Here is a 25,606-nt window from a genome sequence, read left to right on the forward strand (position 1 = left end):
TATAGAAATTGATATGTTTATTGAGTTGCTTTCTCTAATTGTGTTTCAAGAGTGAATTTAGATTAGATTTCTATATTAATTTTATTTAGTTGGCACTTTTTATGAAATATTTAAATGCAATTAAAAATATAACTTATCAGTTCTTAATGTGAACATATTAGCTTTGTTCAATAAATTTTCTTTACTTCTTCACTTTGTTGTGCTTATGATAAACTGTACAACAATCGAAATGTTTATTGAGTTGCTTTCACTAATTATACACAAAGCAAATGAAATAAATTAAAGGAATAAATTTAGATTAAATTTCTATATTAAACGCATTTTGTTGGCACTTTCATAAAGTATTTAAACTGAAATGAAGATATAATAAATGTTTTGATTTTAATGGGAATTGATTAGTTTTGTTTAATAAATTTGCTTGTCAAAATTATCGCAATTTAGTTTTCTTTGACTGTAAAGAATAAAAGTCAGATTTGTGTTTGCAATTTTGGGTCACAAATGATAAGAAATCTGTGAGTTTGTTTTAAATCATTTTGCTAAAATTTATTGCACATGATATCATAATGCTATAAGTCTTAAATCAAAGAAACTACTTTGTAGAAATAGAAATGTCGTTTGACTTTATAAGTATTACAATACCGGGTTACATTCTGCTTAGCTATAGGCTAAGATCGTGTATAAAATATATAATTAAAATTAAAAGCGACCCGCTGCCATGCCCCTTCCATTCTTCGTCTCCCACTCTCACTCTCCGGGCCAACGAACAGCTATGCAAATGAATGCACATGTAAAAGGCAATAGGCTAATTAAAAGCGTTTGTAACTAGTTTGACTCCCATTCTCGATTTGGCTCTCAAGTAGTGGGCGTTGCTGTCGTCGTTGCTGCGTTATTGGCGTCTGTTAGGCGCAGTTGTCATGATTCAGTCATAGTCACAGTCGAGATGTAACTGCAGTCGACTGCAACTGGATTTCTATGTCAATTGACGGCACTGATAACTGACAGCGGACAGAGAGAAAAAGCAAGAGAGAGCGAGACAGAGAGAAAGAGAGAGAACAGGGAAAGCAGTCATGAGATATTCGCGCTTGTCAATGCACTTGACTTATTTTTCAAGTCGACGATGCAATGCAAATTTGTTTACAACTAAACTAAATACTATTTGCGTACAAATTGCTTGGGCAACATTTTGCAGAAATCAGAGCAAGCTCTTAGTAAATAAATAACAACAACGGACCCGAGCCCAACTCACACACATAGGAAAGTGTTAATGATGACGATATGTCATTGTCAGAGGCAGCTGTCTTCGGCGAAGTTGAGAGAGAGAGAGACAGAGACAGACAAAGAGAGAGTTGTGGAGTCTGTGGCACATCTTCCATCATAATCAAGCGCAGAAGTAGCACAGGCCAAAGTCCTTTCTGCAAACAAACAATAGCATGAGATCTGCAAGACATATGCGGCGTATACGCAACGTCCGTGAGGGTGGAATCAATACGTAACGTTGCCCATTGCGTGCATGGAATTAGATCCCATTTGAAAAGGGAGTTGCGGAGCTGCCGCAGACCGCCTATGGTTCGGCCAGCTCATAAATTAGCCCGATTCCCAACCCCGCATTAATTCACATAGGTATGCGAGATAACCCCAAACAAATCAGAGACAAAGACAAACCCCAGGCCGAAGAGGAAGTAACGGCAACGTGTGTCGGCTCCTGTCAGAGAATGAACGCGAAAAGCAAGCAGAATTTGCATGTAACACTAAAATAAAATTTAATTACGCTTGTCGCCTGTCAGTCCTCATTAAGCGCGGGGGAAACAGAAGCCTCTGGACAGGGCTCAAGAGATGGCTGTCGGGCCGTAGCAAGTGCTGGACGATTTACACGAATTCAATTAAGGCGCAAGTGGACGCTTTGACAGGTGTGAGGACTTGGCAAGCAGCAGGCTTAGGCAATGAATTAAGTGGATTTGGACTTGGATTTCGATTGGATAAGGCAGCCAAAACGGAGCCGGAAGAGATGAGCCAATAAGTTGTGGGCATTTTCCATGATCAAATCGATGCCGAAAAGGGGGGAAATGTATGTAAATCCTGCTATAATGTATGTACAAAGATTGAGCAAGCAACGATGCTAAAAATTAATTGAATTACTTGGAAAGATAAATTGGAATTCGATTATTCTGTTACAAATTGAATAAAGAATAGATTGAAAAGCTTTTCCACATTTTCATAAACATTTTTAGAATAGTGTTTGCCATATTTTTTGACGAACTTCTCAGAATATCAAAAGCTAACTCGCAATATTAGTTGCCTTTAGTTTGCAAAGAACTTTGCTTTAATGATATTGTTATTAACGCTACGCTATGCTGAGATCTGTCTGATTATCAACTGTACAGATTGAGTTGGCTAAAGCAAAGTTTTGTGCCAAGTGACAAATTAACTGCCAGTTCAGAAAGTGGCTCGCAGATCACAGATGCTTGTTATTGGGTTTTGATGGGCAAACAATTTCTATCGCCTCGCCCTTCGCTTTGCCTCGCTCGGCACTCTAATGAATTGATAAACATTCTGCTTTGGCAACTTTCTAGTTGCAGTTTGGAGTGGAGTCAGTTCCGGGGCGCCTAGCAAAGTAATCCAGCAAAGCGACAACAGCTGCCCCAGCTGAATGAATTATAGGAGCAGCAGTGAAACTTTTGCATTATTTTATGAAATTTTTGTTAAACAAATTTGTTGCTCGTCGCCATCGTTGTTGTTGTTGTTCTCGTTGTCGTTGTCGTTGTGCTTAAGTGTAAACAGTGAAGAACCAACAGCAAGAGCGACTGGTTTGTGGCTCATTCCGCTTCGGATCCCTGTCGAAAGTTGCGCAGTTTCTGTCACATGCGGCCCCAGGAACACACACACACCTGAGAGCGACAGACTGTTCTGTATATGGAGCAAAGGGGAGAGGAAGAAGCGAGCGGGTATTGGGCAGATAGCAGCACACGAGTTTCCCACTCATCCTCGTCGTCGTCATCGTCGTCATCCTGGCGCACTCTACTGTACTGTAAGTATGGTATTATAACTTTTTTTCACGGCATAATTTATGCGCACTTTATGCAAATTTTTTCTATAAACCAACGATGTTAACCGTTCCAAAGGATGTGAGTGTGTTCTCGTTGCTGTTGTTGTTGGTGTTTGTAAAATGTAAACTGTAAGCGGGGATTGCTTTTAAAGAGAGCGAGAGCCAGAACCAGAGCCAAAGCCTGAGCAAGAGATATGCTGGGGACTCTACGTAAACGCCCGTAATTATACATTTTTGTGTGCGGCACACAAAAGTTTGCAGCACTCTCAGGTTGAAGTTGTATCCCATAGGTTCCACTCTCCATTCTGTGTCAGCTTAATTTTAATGAAAAAAGTTGGGCAACTGGCGCGTGCCAGCAAGTTCTAATTGATTTTCAGATTGATATGCAAAACAGCGTGTCCAGCACTTGCCTCTTGCCTCATGCCTCATGCCTCCTCTTCAGCTGCGTTGACAGCAAACTTTGTGCCAACACTCTGCCAATGGGCATATAAAATTTCAATTAAAAATGCCTACGAATTGCTAATGACCATTTGATATGCAACTCATTTGCAATTTGTTTGTCAGCAACTTTTTTTTTGTTTGTGGCCATTTGATTGACATTTCAGCTAAATAGCTGTCATGAATTTGCGCTGATTTAACTAGACTAATTTAATAACAAAACAGTCGATTCAATTTGCTGCATTTTATATTTAAAACAAGAGGAAAGCTACAGTCAAGCGTGCTCGACTGTATGGCAATGCGGTATAATTCTTAAAATATATCAAATAATATACCGCAAAAATACTGAAATATACCAAATACCATATTTGGTATATCAATTAAGTACTACTAAGTGTTCGACTGTGAGATACCAGCTACCCATTTTGAATAAAGGCAAAAAAGTGCGATGTTAATTGTAAAATATATCAAATAATATACCGAAAAAATACTGATATTTACCGAAGACCGTATTTGATATATCAGATTGCACAGCAGCTGTTTAAGAATATATATACCTTGTATGGTCCTTCTGAAAAAATATATACCAAAGGCCTTACTTGGTATATTTATACAGTAATGTATACCACAATTGTATAAAGCTGATCAATATACATGGTCGGGGATGCCTCCTCTTCCTATTAAATACATTTCCTGGAGGCACAAAGTTATAATACCGTTCTACCCTATAGGTAGTAGTTATAAAAAGTGTAATTTAAAGAGCTACAACTTTAAAATAAACACTGCATAGTTGCAGTTATTTAAATTCATCGTTCTATGCAGCGTGTGCTGAAATCAAAAGGTCTTTAAAACGCCGTTTGCATAGTTAATGCCCAACGACTCTCTCAGTCTCAGTCCCAGTGTCATTCTCGATTCGCTCGCTATAGTTTTTGCACCATAAAAACTTTTGCCAATGCGCTGTGTTGCTCCAACTGCTGATATTCGCACCAGCTGCACTTTAACTAAACTCTAATGCAAAATTCATGGCCAGGCTGAAATAACCAAGGGAGTCTTGTCTGCATTTAGCATGCAGCTAGCTCCGCACAGGAAAAAAAGTGACCAACCGGACGACGAGCAAAGACCACAACAACGAGCACAATCCACAGCAGACGGAAAGACGGACAAAGAGTGCGGACATTGAGCCAGTCGACTGGGCAAACTCCGATTGGATGTGAACGCCTCGCTTTATGCACATTTGATGAGCCCCAACTCGAACTGGAGTCGGTTGCCGTTAAAGTGAGCAATGACTGTGGCCCGCCATTTTGTTTTTGATTGATAATGATGGGGACTAAGAGCTGGCAAAGAGAGAGCGAGAGAGTTATGGTCTCGTTTATATGCGTGCCTGTCGTGCTGTTGTTGGGGAAACTAACCGCAAATTAGCTTATTTGGCATTTTTACAGTCGTTTCATTTAATTTACACAAACAAATTTGCGCCTGGCCAGAGACGATGACTGAGTCGGAGTCGGGTTGGAGTCTGCGATGGCCCCAGACAATGGGCGAGAACGAAGCGAAGCCAACGAAGCGCGCCGCCAGCCTCATAAAAGTAATGAAGCTGTTTAGGCGTCTCTAAGTAGTCGTCGTCGGAAGTCGACAACAACAACAACAACAACGACAGCTACAAAGAGCACGGCTCCGACTCCGTCCCTTACTCCGACTCCGACTCCGGCCAGGTCTTGTGTCAGCACAAAAAAAGCCCGACTGGCTCAGTGTCCGGGTCTCTCTTTCTCTGTGTGTGTGTGTGTGTGTTGGCCTTAGTTTCATTGTGCGTGTGCATTCAAAATTCATGAAGTTTGGCCCCAAAACTTGGCGCCATTTTAATGCCAAACCAGGCTCCTTGCATGCGAGTGTGAGTGTGTGTGGGTTGTGAGGTGTTCTGCTGGCTGAGCTCGCTGTTAACACTCATTGTTTTGTTGGCCCGTTGAAAGCAACGCAATTACCTCAAAGCTGCATTGCAGGCAATTGGCCACAAATAAAAAAATAAAAGGAAAACAAGCCGAAAACCAGACTTTTATTGACTGCTCTTTAGTGGGCCTTAAGTAATATTGGCGACGTGCTGTGCTCGCTGCCAAAATAAGTGGCTTTAGCACTACACAATTAGCCTGTTTAACAACTAGTTTCTTTAATTTGCAATGAAAGCGCAAACTTTTAGCCAATTGATGTCGGAAGTAAAAGTAATAAAAATGCTTAAAAAGTCTTTTATTTTGTTGGGCGCTTTTGATTGTCTGCTGAATGTCTTTATTTATAGCTTCACAGCTATCAATTTGTTCTTGATGGTGTAATGTAAACAGCAGCGGCAGCGGCAGCTCACCGCAGCCATTTTCTTTTTAATAAAATCCATTTTCATATGTAATTTAGCCAGGAGAGCCAGAGTGCCGGAGAGCTCTTCTTGGTCGCACACACTGCGGATGATTTCCTGCAACGCCCAAGACAAAAGCCGCACCGCACGTCGTTGACTATGACGACGAAGACGAAGACGACGACGACATCGCTTTGTGTCTGGCTATAATTTTGCCAAGACTAGGGCATAGCAGCTCCTGGGGACCGAAAACGAAGGTAGACAGACGGAAGGGCAAAACTGTATCGAGCTGCGAGCCCAGCGAGCGACTTGCCGCAAAGTTAAGCAAAACTTTGTTATTTGTTTTAAGTGGCAGGTTGCGCGGCGCACGCTCCAAAGACAGTCCTGTTCCATCCTTAGTTGCCTGTTCGCCAGTTCGCTAGTTCGCTCAACAGTTCATAAAGTTAATTTTGCCACAGAAATTATGTTAAAACGATATATGGAAGCCAGAATTTTTGGCACTGCCTTCAGTCCTTTCTGTCTGTCTGTCGACCCTTCGTTCTTGTCTATGCTAAATCCCTTGTATCTGTGTGGGAACTGCAGCAGAAGTTATTGAAATGGCAGTCAGGCTAGCTAGCAGGTTAAGGAACTTTCGAACTTTTGCAACCCCGTGGCGTAGCGTTCAACGCTGCGTATGCGTAATTAGTGGCTTCGCTCGCTCTCAGGTAGTTGGCAATAGTTCTTGGCCTACAACTTCTATGCGTTTTTTTCCGTTTTCGCTGGGTTATTTATGAAAATTAAAGAACCGAACTGGCAGACAGACAGACGGAGAGTCAGACTTTTCTGGCTTGGCTTATTGAACTGTCAACGTTAAGCCAAATAAATTGCGCATACGAGGCGCGACTCTTGCATGGCAAAATGGCAAAACTATTTGGCAAAGTTCAGGAGAAATCAAAGCACAGAGCGCAATCAGCGCATAGTCAAGAACTTTTGATTATAACAAATGTTTTTGCGCCGCAACGATCCACAGAGAGTGAAGATGCGACAGAGTCTGAGTCTGAGTGTGAGTGTGTTTTGTGGCCATAGAAACTGACATTCGATAATAAATCTTTGGGGCAGTGCTTTGTGCTTCCCATTAAGCACATGTCGAGGGACTTTCGGCCTGGCTGGCGAACAATAAAAATGCTGACCAAAAATGTAATTTCTGTTTGGCACGAAAAGTTTGCGTTCGAATTTCACTTCATTTCGTCCATCAAAAATAGACCTGCTGCAGAAGATTATAACTTTTGGTGGTGTGCGTTTGAGTGTTCGTTACGTTTTGCAATTTGCACAGTAAGTGTATAACATTTGCGACTTGACAGACTCTTTTCTATTCGATCGTTTACTTTTATTTATTTCAATAAAAAATAAAGTAACTTCCGCTGCCATAACTGGACTCGAAAACTCAAACTCAAACTCGGACACGGTCTTGGACTCGGACTTGGACTTGGGAACAGTCTATGATAAAAGTTTTCGAGAGCCAACGGCAGACACTTTTCATTAGCAAAAGTCTCGCTCGCTCTTTGGCTGAGAGTACAAGCAAAAGTTCGCAAAGCAAGTTTCCTACACTTCCCTTTTCTTCTCTGCACTTTTATTTTTAGTTTTATTCTTTGCTTTTTTTTTGGGTTTGTTGTCTGCTTGTGACAGACATTCCACAAGTAGACACAAGTATGGCTGTAATGGCATATGTTTTGTCAGTAGTCGTAGTGGACATTGCGGGACTCTTAACAACTTTGCACTAACAAAACAGTTTTTCTTTTTTCCTTTTGCAGACTCTAACTACTGTACGCTCGGCAAGCCTTTAAGCTAACGTTACAAACAGGAACAACGGTAAGTGTCAAAAATGGGGAAAAGGAAAAGGAAGAAAGGCGAATGAGTGAGTGAGTGAGTGACATTTGCCAGAGCGCCTAATTGTAGGCAATTAATTTGTGGCACATCAAAGCAAAGAAAAGGACCCCAAGCCATGAAAAGTAAACAGGGCACAAGGCAAAGACAAAGCAAATGCAGCTGGTGTCCATTTTAGGTGGTTGTTTCCGGCCGCGACATGGAACATCAACATCGAGTGTAGAACGTGGAGTGTGGAGCGTGGCAAACCGCACCTTTTAACCCTTTGCTTTTGCTTTTGCTTTTCCCATTGCCACACGCCATTTGTTTCCAAGTTGGGGGTTGGACACACACAGAGCAACGGAGTCGGAGACAGCAAACGGAAGCTCATGCAGCTCTAATATGTTCGACAAACAGTGTCCCTCTGGCAGCTCCTTTCCCCCTCTCTCTCTCTCTTTTGGTCATGGCCGAAAAGCAATTTGCCTAACATTGCCCGGGCGTTAAGTAATAATGACCCCAAAAAGTAGCAAACCATATTGGCTGCTATCGTTGGCGTATACGCAATATCTATGTGAGGCACATAAGTATGTATATTCTTTTTTTTACCATCCTTTACGGGTTTGTCCTGCTGCTGCCGCTGCTGTTCCTATTACTGTTACTGGTTGAGGTCAAATAAAATATTTATGAATTGCAGGCGATGCGAAGCGGCTTAATTGCATTACCAACAAGGCACGGGAGAGAGGAAAAGATGTGTCTCGATAAGTCCAGAGCAAAGTACTAGTGTGAATGTGGAATGCGAAAGGGAAGGGTGTCCTCTTTTGGGGGAAGCAATTGGATCGGCTTTTTGGGTAATTGTGGCTACAGGGCAAAAGGCATTACAAGTGTAGAAACCTGCCCGAAAACCCAAAAGAACTCAGAGTATGGGGCGGGGATTGAGGGTTGAGGTGGAATTGAGGGTGATATTTCGCTACTGGGGGCACTTGCGGCGAGAATTTGCGAAATCAATCGTGTGGAAATTGTACAAAATGGCTTTTCGAACAGTAAATCAGTGGACAGAAAGAGAAATGTGCTGAATGAAAGAGAGAGAAGAGCAAAGTGAGAGACAAATAGATAGCTGGCAATGACAAAGGTTGTGGCGTAGCGAGAAATGAGATGAAAAAATAGGAGGAAAATAGAAAATGTGCATTAGTAAAGTATAGAGAAATGAAACCAATGGCAGAATACATTTCCAAAAATACCCTGTAAATGAATGTTTGACACAAACAGGTTAAATACATGCAGGTTGACTGGTTTGCTACCGATAAATCGAAGGTATATCAAATGTATTACCCAAAAAAGTCGTTGGAATTAATTTTCAGATTTAATCGACTTTAATGCAAACATTAAAACGCAATCAGGCTTAACAATGTTTTTAGCCTGATTAAATCGTAATCGAGAACGAGTTAAATGATGTAAAGAATGTTACGTTTTTTTATATATTTTATTTTTTTATTCAAATCAAGCAATCAATAAAAAGCTGTGATTGCTAAAAGTGTTTAGCTTAACTTTGCCTATCAAAGTCTTCAATTCCCTGGCTACTGTTGCTGGCTCTTTCTTTTACCTTCTCCCTCTTTCTCTTTCGCTCTTTTCAGCCTTTGTCCACTCGCTGGCTCTCGATAGACTTTTGCAGCTTATTTTTATTTGTTCGCTCTTCACTTTTCATTGTTATTTTTGCCATTAAATTCTATTTCAACACATTCACATGCAAATCGCAGCAGACTCTTTTTTTTTTTTGTTGTGTGTATTTCTCCCACATCATCCCTCTCTTTCTTGCCTTATCTCTCGCTCCATCCCTCTCTTTCTCTCTCTCTCTCTCTCTCTTTCTTTCGCGCTGTGTATCTGCGCGTTAATGTGCTCAATTGTTTGTTTGCCTCGTGCCGAACTGAACATGTAAATGTTTGGGACTTCCACACTTTCTTCCGTTCTGTTTTCATTCGCATCCTCTCGCTCATCTTTATTGTCAACGACGCAAAACGACGCAACGCAACGCAGTGAAAATTAATCAAAAAAAACTTTTGCCAACAACATTTTCAATTGACAATTTAAACTTTTATCTCGCAAGACATTTTACATAAAAGTTTTGTGTTAAAAAATTTCGCTCAACTAAAAATGAAAAATGTGGCTTACTTCTGCGATGGAGACAGGAGCCTTTACATGGCAGAGGAGTCACTCCAGCTCCTGCTCCAGCTTCAGTTCCAGCAGGCAGCTTACAAGCTATCAAAACTTTTGACGCTTAACTTACAGTAGCACTATGCCTAAGAGGGGGGAATGAGGCATTGAGTTAGGCTGAAGCTTTTCCTTTGTGCCTTGTGTTGTGTGTTGTCGTTGTTGTCGTTGGCGTTGTTGTTATTGTTGTTGATGATAGCTGCGTACAGAGTTCTGCGTTATGCGTTTTGCGTTCTGGGTACAAGCAACAGCAACAACAACGCAACACTTGGGAGCGAGTGAGGCACAAGCGAACAGGAGAGCAGCTACTCATAGAGTTGAGGCTTCTTGTGATGCGGCTGGCCACCCCTTTTCATAGTGGAGTGGCAAGTGGAAATTGGAGGCATAAAAGCAAGCCAACAATGTTGTAACAGCCAAAGGCAATTTCATCAAGTTCATGCGTAAAGGTTGACGCAATAACTTGACACCCAGAGACAATATGAAATAAATCAGAATTTTGAAATTTATTTCTTATGACATAGCTGATACATTTTGTTGCTTTTTAAAATGATTTGAATTGAAAGTTACATTTATAAATTTTATTAATAAATTAGTCAGCCATTGCAATTAGTCAGTTTAGGATTTTATTTTAATAAAAACATTATCAATTGAGTGTACAAATATATTTCAAATGTTAGACACAATAAAAAGCATAACCTCTGGCTAATTATATTTACTTTTGAAAAAGAAAATATAAACAAGTGTGCCCTTATATTTAAATTAGGAATTTTTAATAATAACTACTTATTTTTGATAATAATTTATTAAAGATAATAGATCGGTTAAACGAGAGATGTGATATCGTATTTTCTCAATTTAAATCTATTTAGTCTTTCCTTATCTGACGTGCTTATTAATTTTGTAATATTTTACCTAAAATGTTTTTTGAGTTTCTCGTTTACTACAATTAAAACACAAAATATTGTTGTAACAAAAAGTTGCCAGAGCAGTAGCGTGTATAAATATTTGAAGCTTGCTATTGTGATAAACAAATTCACGACATTTTTCAACTACACACACGACAATATTCCATCCAATTCACTCTTCACATAAAATAAACCTAGTTTATAAAGTTCCACAAACAATTTGGAAAGTCGCTTGGCTCAAGTTCGTAGAAGTTCAGAGTTGAGGCTAAGCACATCAATCAATTTTCGTGATTTGGCGACACGCATAAACGTCATAAGCGGGGCATAACTACCCAAACAAAAATGATTTTCCTGCGCGTCGTCGTATTTATTTACATTTTACAAGGCAGCAGCACAAAACACACATAAACAGGAGGAGCTGAGGATGCGACGCATAGAGTTGAAGATGAAGAGAGCGAGAGATGAAGGGCGGTGCCAACTGCCAACAGCCAAGAGCAAAGAGGAGCGCTGAAACATGACAACAAGGCGCAAAATTATGCACAGAGTTGCCATTTGCTATGTTGATATGTGTCTGTGTATGTGTGTGTAAAGGAACGACGACGAAATCCCCACAGCAATGCTGCTGTTGATGTGTGTGACAACAGCATCCATCCAGCAACAAGGTGGGCAGAAGGCAGCAGCAGCAGCAGGATCAGCAGCAGGAGGCTGGAGTAGAAACACAAACCAACACAGACACAGACAACGACACTGACACAAACTCAACCCGGCACTGCGATGGAGACAGAAGCTGAAGCTGAAGCAGAGTCAGACACAGAGCAAAATTCAATATGGCGGCAGGGTTGCTAACTTCTGACAGATGACTGCCTCAGACTCTCCGTGTGTGTGTGTGTGTGTGTGTGTGTGTGCGTGTTGGGTTTGTCCCCAGTGTCTCGCTGAAAAGTGTAGAAATTTTGATAGCATTTTAAATGCTCTACACACGAGCTCAGGTGTCGAGATTATGTTAAGTCCCTATGTCAAGTGCAAGTATTAGATTAAAGGCAGCCATAATATCAGATATCAGACGTAGATTTTCCTTTCTTTCTATTTATGATGTATGTATGTTCTATATTTATCGCACTCACTTTAGGCTGTATCTCGACTTTATCGATTTGTAGTTAATATGCGGCCATAATATCAGTTTTCATATAAAGATTATCCTACCTATAGCTATTTATGGTATATGTTATATATTTATCGCACTCATTTTAAGCTGTATCTCGACTCTATCGACTCGTAGCTAATATGCTTTCCACCTTCAGCCTTCGCTGTCAACTGTCTATTACCGTTTTCTGTTTCAGCTACAGACTGCCTTTGATATTGTGCTTTAGCACTCACTGTCACTGCTGCCGCTGCTGTCGATTGTTTTTGCAGGCACTGTGCAAACATCATTTAAGATTTTCTGCTGATGCTGATTTAGTTTGATTTGGTTTCAAGTGCCTCCGCCTCCTCAGCTGCTTCTCTTGCTGCTGCTGCTGCCAACAGATTGCCAAAAAATGTGTGGGAAAATGTTTGCCAAAGTTTTGTGAGCGAAAAGTTTTGCACATAAATTCGCTTATCGCAATGCGAACAAATACTTTAAGTATTATGCACCAAATAAAGCCATACAATAATTTCTCATTTCGTGCAAGTTAAAGTGAAAACATTGTTTGCCTACACACACACACACATACGCAGAGAACTTTGTGTGTGCCTCTCAAATCCAATTTACCTAACAATAATTACGAAAAAGGCAAGCGAAAATTATGTATTATAATTTATGTTAATTACTCAATTACATTTGTGCCTCCCGGCAGCCCCAAGCAATGGCAATGGCAATGGCAATGGAAATTTGCCCCACTCCTGTCACCTTTGTCCAATTATAAATTCCAAACACAAATGCGCCTCATTAATAAATATGAAACGTCAATGGCGGGGCGGGCCACTATCGCACTTAGGAGCTCCACTTGGCAGTTGGGAGTTGGAGCTATCAAGGGGGAGGAAAGTGTAGTCGAGTGTAGAGTGTGGAGCATCTCCAGGTTTGGCAAGTTTGGCCGGCAGGCGTGCCATTAAGATTACGCAAGAAATCAATATTCAAGTGGGCCAAACAAAAGGGGTTCGACATCCACCCAAAGCTTAGGCCTGCTATAATACGAAAATATAGAGAAGAAAAAAAACTGTCTCCGTAACTGGTCTGTCCTTAAATTTAAATAAATTACACACGTTCGACTTTCGGTTCAACCAACTTTTTTTTCTTTTCCTTTTTTTTGGGGTGACATTTGAGTTTGTCGTCTGACATACGAGCGGCTCATTTTTCAAGGGCAGCAACAGCAGCAGCAACTTCTTCAACTCGAAACTCCGCAAGGTGAGAGCGGGATTTTGGTTTGGTTTTTGGCTTTTTTTGGGTGTGTATTGGTTTCCTCTATATAAGTGTGTGTCTCTCTTTCGTTCTGTCAATGTGTATGTGTGTTTGTGTGTGTGCTTGGGCTCGGCCTCTTTGGCGCCCTCGTATAGCAATTTCCGTGCGGCGTATGTTTTTTCCTGTTCCATTTTCCATGGCACTGCCATTGCCAGCCAGACCAAAAGATTAATGAGTTTTTTTGACAGCGAAAAATTAGGCAAAATGTGATTTAAGGGTTGCTCTGCCGCCGTCGCTCCCCCTCTCCCCCTAGCCCTTGGCCTTGCCTCTGTTTTCGAGCACCACCCCTGGATTTGACTGCTGCTGTTGCTGCTGCTGCTGTGTGGCCAGAGATAAGCTCGCAATTTTTGTGGAGCACCCGGAAAAGCTACATAGCTGCAATTTATTTTCCTCGTATTTGCCAAAGTAGAATTCTACGTATTATTATCGTTGCCCATTGTTCGTGTGCAACACGGCAACTATTTACTTGATGATGTATTTTTATTACCATCGAATTTATTATGTAGTTTCTGTGTGTGTTGTATTTGCTCAAATTGAAAAAAGCAGATGTTGAAAGCTTTTACCGACCACACATCAGATTTATTCACGTAATATTTTTGGGTGTATTCTTTATTAATTTCCTTATGTCATGGCATTTATTAGAGTTTTCATAGTACATTTGGCAGAATGTGCCTGGCATAAAGATAATTGCCACGGGAACATACTAAAGTGTGGACAATTATTTTTATTGAATATTAATAATATTCATGAAAGTATTCTGGGAACTTGACACTAATTTAAATCATTATTTATGAATCTCTTGTGCGAATTTGTCAATAATTTAAATCATTTTCAACTAAAATCATATAAAAATTAATAACTGAAGAATTATTCTTAAATGTATTTCCTTGATTCAAGATTCACTTTAATTTATTTGATTTTGCTACATTAAATATGTGCCAACAACTTAATGAAAAGTCCTTCTTCACTTGATTTTCTAGTTTAAGTTTATTAAAAGTTTTATTCTTGAATATCAATATCAGTTTCCAAATATAATACACAACATCGATTTAGTTTTAAATATATATAGTAAACTTATATATTTATAACCACTCCGAATGTACAGACAAAAAGACAGATATGATCAAATGTAATCGTAGAATAAAAGAAAGGATATTTACAACTAAATATGGTCACGTTTGTTATGCTAATTATGCTAAAATATGGGGCACACTTTCAACACTTTATTTTAAACATCCACTGTAATTTTGTTAAATTTATTATGTCTCAAAAATGTATGCAGAATTCTTCTAAATATTATTTATTTACTTTTCGCAATTACAATTTAGCATATGTTTTACTTTAAAGATTCGCTACGATTCAGTTGATTTTGATAAATTATTTTCTATGCAAGCGCATCGGATGTTTGTTTTTATCACCCAGGTAATGTAGCTCAAGCGAAAGAGAAGAGTAAATAAATATATTTATCATCATCCGGATATATTGTTCTAGCTTGAAGCATTTCACGCATCGCACTTACTTATATCAGAGGCACACTTCCGTCTCTTTTTATAAACGTCTGCCATTCCACTTCGCTCTCATTTCCGACGTCTGCAACCCGCTGACAGTTTAATGGTTGCTACTCAAATGAAAAGCAAAAAAAACGAGAAGAAAAAAAGCATGAACTGAGAGGAAGAAGAAAAATGGAATATGAAAAACATTTCTGTAATCATTTGATTTACAAGACATCTTCATTTTCATCTTAAATTCCTCGGTTTCTCTGGCTTTTCGCAATCTGCCAATGAAATTGTTTGTCAACGGGTCGATTTTTCAACGCCACTGCAAATTAAACACTTCAACAGAATGTGGCGACGATGATTTAATAAGCAAAATTCATAAATCTTGAAGATTATATATATGCATATGTAGAGGAATGTGTGTGTCGATTGAAAAGTTCGAATTGAATGTGTGTTGCGCAATTAATCAAAAGCTAAATTTGATCCATTTGTTGTGGAGAAGCAAACAATTCATAGCACGCAGATTTCCATGCGCTTTCCATCAGTTCAGGGCGCTCACTCAGCGCTCCCTTCCACCCCTTTCTAAATATTTCTATATTTATATAGCCCCAATGCCGCCAGCTCGCAGTCGCAATACCTTGCATTCGATTGCCTTTGCTTTGGCTTTTGCCTTGAATTGTGCCGATGGGCGGTCGATTTATGGCCGCCTGCTCTCTGAGTGCCTTTAGATCAAAGTGAAGCAAACATATTGCAATCAATTTTTGTTGCTAATGAGCTAAATTTGATTTTATTGAGTTGTGTGCGCTTGCTCGCTGACTCGCTCGCTTCAATCAATTAGTCAGGCTGTGGGGGTTGCGTTGTGACGTATACGTAATTTTTCACGCGCATGTGATGCAAACCACAATCTTCCAAAACGGAACTGACCTGTGCCATTTGCGTGATCAATTTAATATGCTAATTATCAGGCTATTGAAATATTGAAATTTGCAAATATCGTAAACAAGTTCTGCGAAATTTTCTTTAGGCAAATTACGCATTGAAGTGGAAAATAAGTAAAATATTTATGAAATAAATTTCTGGTTTACAATTTAAACGTCTTAGTAAATAGGCTTTTTGTTTTACCTGCTAAATAATATATATATTATAAAAATTATCAATTTCAATATTTAGTATTTTTCTATGGGTGGTTATTTAGTATTTTAATACCACTTTATTTCAAGGTAAATGCAATTTTCTTTTATTCTTTGTTGAACTTTAATTCTTGCTAAAGATAAATTCCGTTTTGTCAGTCATATTCTTTTAGTACCTTTTCAATGATTTGTTTTTGAAATTTTAATATTTTTCTCTTCGGTGGCAGTATTATTCTGTTAGTCCTTTTTCAATCATTTTAATATGGTTTCGGCTACTTTGCTAAATCACATTAGAAGTATTATCCGCTTCGACCCTCACTTACTCACACTTTGGTGTTTTTGGTTTTGCGTTTTTCATAATTTTAATATGCTAAAACACGCCCGGCGGCGTTAAAATCTTCAGCTAACACAGCCTATTTGGTATCCCGCTTGTAATCTCGGTGACCTTGTTTAGCGGTTTTTTTTCTTCTTTTGCTTTTTCTTTTCTAATTTAACGCTGCTGGGCTGTCGCTTCTGTTAGCAGGCAGCTTGTAAACATGCCAGGATACGCTCTTCCGAAAAAACTGCTGCTGTGGCTGTTACTGTTGCTGTTGCTGATGTTGTTGCATTCTCAGCGCCCTGAAATTAATAAATTAACTTCCTTGTGTCATAAATCATTTTTCTTGCCTGGCCGGGTCGGGTCTCGGTTCTTGGGCTCATTCCTTGGCTTGCGCCAGTGGCTTCCGTGCCGGGCTGCCAACTGCGAACATTTTGCGCCATTAACCAAAGTCGTTTCTTCTTGCGGTGCTTTTCACTTACCCTTAACCGAGGAATTCTCTCACCCTCCTCCCCCCAAAAAAAACCGCAGCACCCAATTCAAACGGCGCGGCCTGCCGTTGTTCTTACTCCTGCTGCTCCTTCTTCATCTGCCTCCTTGGTCCATGTCATCATCATCATCATCACCATCATCATCATCGCACTTATGGCAACTCGGCAGCTTGCATAATCATCGCGTTACAGCTGCTGTCTTTGACTAAGGGATCTGCTTTGGCGTGTTCCAGTTATGCTTAGGCCTAGTTGGAGGCCTGCCAGTAGCCTACACCTCCTCCATCCCCCGCCCTCTACTTGCTCACCCAATCATAATTTGGGCTTTACATAAATTAATGGCCACCAGTTCCATGGGCAATGCCTGATTTCATTTGCAGCCAACAGCATAACGAAAACAACAACAAATATTTCGCACATAAATTGCCACAAAATAGGAGCAAACCGGAACTTAAAGGTGCTCTGGATAATATACAGCTCTCTCTTTCTGTCTATCTCTATCTCTCTCTGTGCAGCCCTCTCGCTCTACCTCTGCTCTGCTTTTACTCAAAACACATCCCTTTGCTCGCTTATTTACACAATCTTCATGTGTTTTATGGCATGTTTTCGGGTAGCTCTCAAGATTTATGACCGCTGCCTGCTTGGAAAATAGAGAGCGCTTTTCCCTCCCGAAAACTGGGGTCTGCATTCAGTTTGAGTTTGAGTGGTGAATGTGAATGTGGCGAAGCTTTAACCCCACTTTGCCGTCAGCTTTAAATAGCAAATAGTTCGCTGCTTGAATGGCTCAATAAAATGATAAAAAGCCACCCACAAAATGGGCTAATTGCTGGCAGTTTGTCAGTTACCAACTTTATAGATTGCCCATTAATGTAACTATCTTGAGATTGAGTTGTTGTTTTCCTCATTAATTGTTATCACCCTTGCCCATTCCTGTGTTGTCTGCCAAATCAATATTTACAACTTTATTATGACTTTTAGTGAGATTCACTTTCCTCTCTCTCTCAATCTCATTTCCCATTCAGCGAGTTGCGTCGTAAACTTTTGCCTGTCTGTAAAAAAATCAACAGTCGTAAAAAGAAAATTCAAACGCAAACGAAACTGAAACTGAAATTTGTTAAGGGGAAAAAAGTGCATTCATAAACATGAAATACGATGCATATTGGGGCTGCTTTCTAACGTCAGCATCAGCATCAGTCCCAACGTCATCGTCATCGTCAATCGTTCTAAGCGCGAGTCTATTAAAAGCGCATAAAAATAACTTTACGAGGTTGCGCAGGCGTCCAAGTTCTGGCCCCGGACTCGGAGTCGGACTCGGTTTCACGCCAGTTTCCATTCCCTTTTCCAGCCCCGAACCCGTGACCCTCATCGTGTGGTCTCCGGCTGTGTGCATTCGCGGGTTAATTAAATGACGCCGCCAGTTCTCAGCTCTTTTTGTTGGACTGCACGTCGCACACGTGTTTGCAATTGTGTGTGGGGGTGAATGGGGAAAGGAGAGGAGAGAAGGGAAGAGGAGGGACGGCATTCGCTGCCTGCATTTTGGTTTTGTTTTGAATTACACGACGTAGATCGTCAATGGGGAGCGAACACCGTGGGATGCATTGGATTAGAAAGAAGCTCGTAAATGGATTGTAAATGGATTAGAAAGACATTCGAAATTGTTGTGATGGCTCTAGGGGCACATTGGGGCTTATGGCTTATGTTGCAACATTTGAAAATTATAGTTTTATTTGATTTTTACGATACTCATTGGGAAACAAACACACACACACTTTCAGCTTATGCGGCTCAACTTATGAGTGTCCGAGAAATTATTAAAGTGTATTACAACAGCGCTCATTTTAATAAAATTCATTTTATTGTAGTAATTTATTTATTGATGCTTATCAAGAATTTATGTAGCTGTGATCAGCGAGGCCTTCGTTTGTCACATAAATTGGCATCATTTTATTTTCTATCGCTGCCTTTTGAATGGCGAATATAAATAGTTGCGAGCAAAAAAGCAATATTTAACAACGATATTATTTATTGCTTAATTAGTATTTAATATTTCCTCTTTACTATTTATTTGCTTAGCATTTCATTTAATGATGTGTAATAAATTTCTGCAAAATTCATCTTTTTATAGTCTATGGAACTTAAATTCTTGTTTGCTGATATTTATAGTTGGGTGCTGATGGCTAATCGAAATAAAATCGAGTCAAAGTACTATTAGTATGCAATCAAAGATATTTTATTTTACTGCTTTTAATAAGTAATATTTTTCATTTCAATTTAAATTTACTTTACTACTAATAATAAGAAATATTTTCCATTTACATTTCTAATAAATTGTGGATTGAACACAATCGTTAACAATTTACGAACAATTAATTATTTTTCTCTCCGCAAGAATTTATATACAATTTCGTTTAATATTTTCTTTTACCTTATGCAAGTTGTGCAATTGATATCTTAGTAATATGTTGGCAACATAGCTTCGAGTTAAAGTTCATTGCAAATTATTGTCATTTGTCTTTCTCATATATCATAAATGTAGCTGAAAGGTTTAACTTACTTTGCTGAATAAATATGTAAACTTGTAAAAGATTTCATTTTCCAATTATTTCCATTTACAGACTTCAAAGTTTCAAGTTACATTGCTGAACAAATATATTGTGAAATAATAAAGAAAACTTTAAATTATTGCTCTGTCTGTACTAACTTTACTATTATTGTAAATGTGTTCATATTATATTCGTATATTATAGTTAGCATAACAAACGTATTTAGATTTAAATATCCTTCCCTTTGTTGTATGGTAACACTATATCTCTACTGTTTTTTTGAATGAGTGGTTCATTATAAGTTCATTATATACATATATCTAAAACTAAATGGATGTTGCGTGTTTTATTTTGAAACGGTTATTGACAATCAAACAACTCAAGTGCCCTCAAATTGCTGTTGAAACGTGTGAACAATGCATGGATTATCGTTTATTTTTAGTGTATTTCATTGTACATATTTAGCATGCTTTGATCAATTGAAGTCGAGCTACTTTCAATCCGCTTCTTTGTTGTTTGCTGACCATGGGCTGCTTAGCTGTTGACAGCTGTCAATCAGCTTAGCAACTTTGCCACTCTTCACTCTGAAGGGAGCAAAGGGAAGAAGGCGGAGTCAACACCCCCTTCTAAGCAATGTTGTTGCAAGTCAATGCGTGTGCATGCTCCGCCGTCATAATTGACGAATTTATGGCACTTCTTGGAAGCGAAGCGGTCATGAGTACTCGTCTCTCATGCTCAATACTCATTCTCATAGTTGTAGCCCCGATACTTGAATTGCTTTCTATATATGAGAGAGGGGCATAGGGAGCGGGAGATGTCCAATTGTCCACTGTACATACGCCTACTGTGCTCGTTGTTTTACTTTGTTTTGACTAACCAGACGTGCAAATTGCTCAATTCCTGCAGCGGTTTCCATTGACCGCAACAGCAGAAAAGAGCAGCGATTCATGTGGCATGCGGCTATGTGGCATGTGGCATGTTTCAGTATTGAACCGAGGCGGCATTAATGATTTCTGTTTTGTTATAGTGCAGTGTGTAAAACCGACAAAACTCATTTTCAAATTGTGCACTCGCTACGTGACTTCCGCGAGAAAATATCAAGACACCCAAAGAGCGAAGATTGAGGGCCAAGAAGGAATGTGAGGGGAAACGAACAAAGGCATGCTCTGATGGTTGGAGTCGAGTCGAGACAACGTCTCAGTTTTCCTTTTTCTTTGCAAATTCTAATGCTTCTTGTCTTCCACCCATAAACTATAGATTTTATTTAATGTCAATTAGTGTTTTGTATATGTTTTTGCACAAATAAAATGCCATAAATCATCGTCTCAATCGTCCCAAAGTCGATTATCAGCAGCGTCATCATCATCGTCAGTGTCTCAGTTATTTATGCGTTTTTAAATATTCAAATCGAATTGAATTGCACGCCTGCTTAAATGGCAATTGTGATTCGAAACGGAAAGGTTTTAATTAAAAACAAGTTTCCGTTATGGGGGCGCCATATAAAGACTTTTAAATTGTTTGTATCTTGTTAAAAAGTGACTTGAATATGTGCAGCTACTTCGCCAATTCGTTAATGAAAAATCTCATTACGTTTACGATTTTAAAGGCAGACTGTCTGCGCCGCCTGAGACGCGACTGCAAAGTTGCCAAGTTAAATAAGAAAAGTACAGAAAAAAAAGAAAAAATCAAGAAAGAAAAGAGTTGCGTTTAAGTCTGAAAATGGCCCCAAGTTCCTGTCAACTCCTTAACAGTCCCTTTACATCGGTTCGCCTCGCACTCCGCCTCTCAAACTCTCAGACACGTGCAACGCAAGTGAAGTAAAATTTGAGTTGACTTTAAAGTCTGCGCTAAAAGTTGGGAAAGCTTCACAAGCTTCAAATGTCGGACTATTATTTGGCTATCCTTAACTTTTCATCCACTTGTTATGCTCTCGCAGTCTTTTGGCCTGGCTCGGTTTCAAGTAGACGGGCACATAAATCTCATGTTAATTTATGCTAAAACTAAAGACCAAAACAAATTTTTGTTTTCTTCTCAGTCATCTAAGCACACACACGAGACGAACATAGAGAGAAGTCTACCATAATAGTTACCCTCGGTTTATTCTATGAAAGAAAATTATATTGTATTTTGTACTATATATTTTTTTTTTGTAAATTAAGTTTCTCTTGGTAAGGGATATTACTTTTATTTTAGTTTATTTATATTTGAGTAGTTGATACTTTTTAATTCATTTTAGTTTGAGTTTATTTTAGGTAAATTATATTTTAACACTTTTATAAATACTTCTTTGACTGAAAAGTAACTTTATTTTTATTGAAATTTTATTCAAAATAAACTCATTTTAATAAATAATAAATACTATTAAAATATTCTTCTGAACTGACTAATTCTTTGTTATGTACACAACTACTAAGTTTATATGATCGGTTTGAAATATTGAATGCTATAGTATTATTATATCATTTACCTACCTATTTTATTATTTTCAACCTTAACTTTTCTACTTTGTTAGCTTCACAAATAATAATTGTTGCCTTAATTGAGTGCATCAGCATACCCCATTAATGAAGTTACTTGTAGGGTATGGCAAATACAAATATTTTGTTACCAGTTTTTATGCCTTTTGTCGTCGTCGTCGTCGAGCGACTCTTCAGCTTTAGAGCCTCAGCCTCAGAGAGTCGGCTCCACTCGCCTCGCTTGTCATAAAGAAATTTTAATAATGTGCGGCGCCAAAAAAGTTTTTTTTACGACCCGTAAAGTGAGGATGCTGACGTCGCTGCCGCCGTGACTGTGACTGTGACTCTGGCTGCTTCTGCTGCTGTTGCTGCTGCTGCGTCTGCTCTTTGTGGCAGAGAGCGACGCATAAAAGTGTTAAAATTCAAATGAGTTTCAAATGAGCAGCGCATTAGGCCAAAAATGACTTTGTCAGCTCGAGAGCTGGGGTCAACGTGGCGTATGTGTGATATGTGGTCGACACATCAGTTTAGCATTTAAGCGGATTATATAATGGCCCGACTGATTGTTGGTTCGCTGTCACATTGATTATTCTTCTACTTTCTTCCCTACCCTTCACTCTGTGGATTTTCCACTTTTCTGAACTAAACACTAAAATGCGTTTAATTTCTATTATTTTGCAGATAGACGAGACGAACTGTGTTGTCCGTTTGATTGACTGTGAGTAGAACTTTTATCATATACGAAACTCATTTGGGGTTCATCAGCTGGCAGACAAATCAACAGGAATTAAGCTGTCGAACTGTCAATCCATTTATTTTGCCCATTTATATGCTTATACAATCCGAAATGATATTGAACAACGTCTTCTTCGTGTTCGACTTCGTCTTCGCCTTGTGACTTGTATTTTAATAGCGAGCATAAAATCCACAAAATCATTTACACAAATTAAATGCTAACTCAGGCATAAAATTACCAAGTTAACACCCGGACTCGCCGGGCCATAATTTAAACTCAACTCGAACTGACAATGCAGCGAGCGAGGCCAAAAACTGGCTCCAAAATCGAGATGGGGGCCAGTTTTCCTCTATACATTGTGTGTGTGTTGTCGGAGACCTGGAGACGGGAGACACGCCTGACAACGGGCAACAGCAAACAGCATTAACTTTGCTGACAAGTTTTGCCTGACTCTTTGCTTTTCCTTGCGCACTTTTCATTAAAAATTTCCGCTCTCCACGTTTTCGAACCGGACCAAGTCCGGGGACTCTAACCGGAGCCATGGTCTGGGGGCCCATGTAATTTGCAAATTTTCTAATTGTCGCTTGAAATTTAAGCCTTTGGCCAACACGTCGCCGGCTGAGTGACGTCCGGAGCGGGTCAGGAACCGGCTATGGCAACTCTTTGAGCTAGCTCTGTGTGTGTGTGTGCGAGTGTGTAAAGTAGGTCGCCAGGCAAAAGCAAAAGACTAACGCAAAAGCTCAATGTAATGGAAGGTGTTGGCTCTTGGCTCCGTTCATTTGCTGGTCCTCGACTTGCCACGCCTCAGTGCGTCCCCCACACTTCTTTAATTGCAATTAAGTTTCAGTTTTAGTTTTCAGTTTCAATTTCAGTTTTGTGAATTGAGCACAAGGCCTTCCACTAGCGAAATCCAATTTTGCAAACGCTCGTCGACGTCTCTTAACACACATTTTCCACCCAGTCGCATATTTGCCAAACTGTCGAATTTGTCAGCTCGCTGAATTAAATACCCAGCAGCGGACCAAGCACCAACAACGGGTATTATGTGCTTACTTATGGCTATCACTGTATGTCATTAAGCGCAATAACATTAATATAATACACACTCATGTGGGTCAAAGTCAGGTATCTTTTAGTTAGTCACACACTCTCACACACACACACACATAGTCGCAGCCTAGTTAAGCTTTAATGTCACGTTATTTATTTATTTGCTTCGCTCTTTTTTTATGCCTCCTCCCACTCTGCACCATAAATAATTCACAATTCATTGACATATTTTTATGAATATGACTTCCGATCGTTAAACAAGGCGCATAAAAGTGGCAAAGAGTCGCTTGGACTATCGCTCCATGCAGCATCTGCCACACTGTCTGTGTCCTCAGTTCTCGCCCCCTCCTCCCTCGCCACCTCCCTCTCTCTCTCTCTCTCTCTCTCTCTCTCTCTCTCTCTACACGTTGGGGCAGCCCATTAAAACAACATGAACGCACAATTTAATTTATATTTTTTCAAGCGTGTTGGCGACACTTCATTGTTGCTGCCTCTCTCGCTGCTGTTGCAAAGCAAATAGCATAGGAGGCGACCCCTACATGGAGCCCTCCAACCACATGACTGCCTCCGATTCCGAGCTCATCGTCAACCTTTTCGAAAATATAATCACAGCATAAAAATCAATTCCAAACGCGTGTGCAAAGAGCAAACAGACAGCGCCACAGTCGAGAGTCTGTGTGGCAGCAACACACACACACTTGAATACACTCTCTCACACACACACACACACACATGGAAATCGAGGGGCCTTCTCCCGAATCTTTTCGTTCCCTTCCTTCGGGTGCTACTCACACACAAAAATGTCACACATTTGTTAAACATTCGCGAGTCTGCGCGCGCCTCCCTTCCTCTTCTCCTTCTCTTTCTCCTTGGATGCCTGCCTGCTGACTTGCCAAGGCATTGACAATATAAACAACACTGGGCTGCCAAACTGTGGCCCGGAAAAATCAGCATGCAAATAAAATAAAAATAAAACAAGCAATGACAACAAAAATAAAGCAAATCAGTCCAACAAAGACCATAGCTGACGTGATAAATACACTTTTTATGGGCGGGCGCTATAAAAAGTCCTTTCATTAACATTAATATCGATTTTGAGGGCTTTGAAAAAAAATAGGCATACTTACAATTTATTGTAGGCTATTTAGAAAAACTGGATAAAAGAAGCGAAATAATAGAACGAAAACTGAATAAAAATTCTTTTTATAAAAAGTAATTATGGAAAGCAAAATAATTTATTAGGAATGCTTTAAATGGTATACACTTCAATAATGCATAATAACAAAAGGGAAGCTATAGTCAAAAACAGAGTGTGTTTGACTGTGAGATATCCAATAAATGTAAAAAACCAAATTGATTTATCTTGCAAAAATACTAGAATATACTAAAAGCGGTATGTTGTATATAATATAAATATATTATGATATTCAAAATATTCCATTGACGAATTATAAGGACTGTAGTTATTATATTTTTCAAAAATACTAGAATATACCAAAAGCGGTATCTCATATATAAATATACTACAACATTCAAAATATACCATAGACGAATTATAAGGAATGTTATTATTCTGTAATAAATCAACACTCTAGGTATAAAATTACGTTTTTTATTTATTTGCAAGAATCAGTTACAATAATATTCGTTTGACTATTGGTAAAAACCACACTCGGCAAAATTCAGCCCTATAATATTTTACTACGTGAAGTTATAATTTATTGATCAGAACAGTCCTATAACTGTAGCTAATACACGATTAAATAGATTGTTATAAAAGATAACTAATAATTTCTCAGAAATTCTTTAAATTTTCAAAATACTTTAACAGTAGTTTTCTTATGAATTATAATAAAATTCGTTTTTCCAGAAAACTATTTAGTTTGTAAAAACAGCTTTCAAATGAATTTTGTGTTGCTACAATATCTACATTTTGATAAATTCCTTAACAATTGTTAAATTATTATTATTATTCCTTAAAAAGTGACTACACATAACTGGTGACTATGTCGACATCCCCGGCTGTTTGTTAGGGCATCGCGCTAAAATCATAAATAGCTTAAAACGAAAGCGAAGCCACCGCCTGGCAGGAGCCGGGCACCGTTTGTTTTGGGGAACAGCAGCTCCTAACTTGCGGAGGCGCAAATAGGCTGTCAGTTACATACCAGAGTGCTCCCCATTACTCCCTC

The 25,606-nt window shown here is 39.2% G+C and overlaps 1 protein-coding gene across 1 annotated transcript in view; it reads left to right on the forward strand.

Annotated features, from left to right (window-relative positions):
• Positions 1-25,606, forward strand: part of LOC117568755 (frizzled-2) — a 102,038-nt gene that overhangs the window by 18,644 nt on the left and 57,788 nt on the right. Inside the window, exons 3-4 of the mRNA XM_052005858.1 lie at positions 7,607-7,664; positions 22,313-22,349. The gene's annotated coding sequence lies outside the window, so the exon portion shown is untranslated. The remainder of the gene's footprint in view (positions 1-7,606; positions 7,665-22,312; positions 22,350-25,606) is intronic.

The sequence above is a fragment of the Drosophila albomicans genome, chromosome 3 (genome assembly GCF_009650485.2).
Source record: "Drosophila albomicans strain 15112-1751.03 chromosome 3, ASM965048v2, whole genome shotgun sequence".
In the NCBI taxonomy this organism is placed as follows: Eukaryota; Metazoa; Arthropoda; class Insecta; order Diptera; family Drosophilidae; genus Drosophila; species Drosophila albomicans.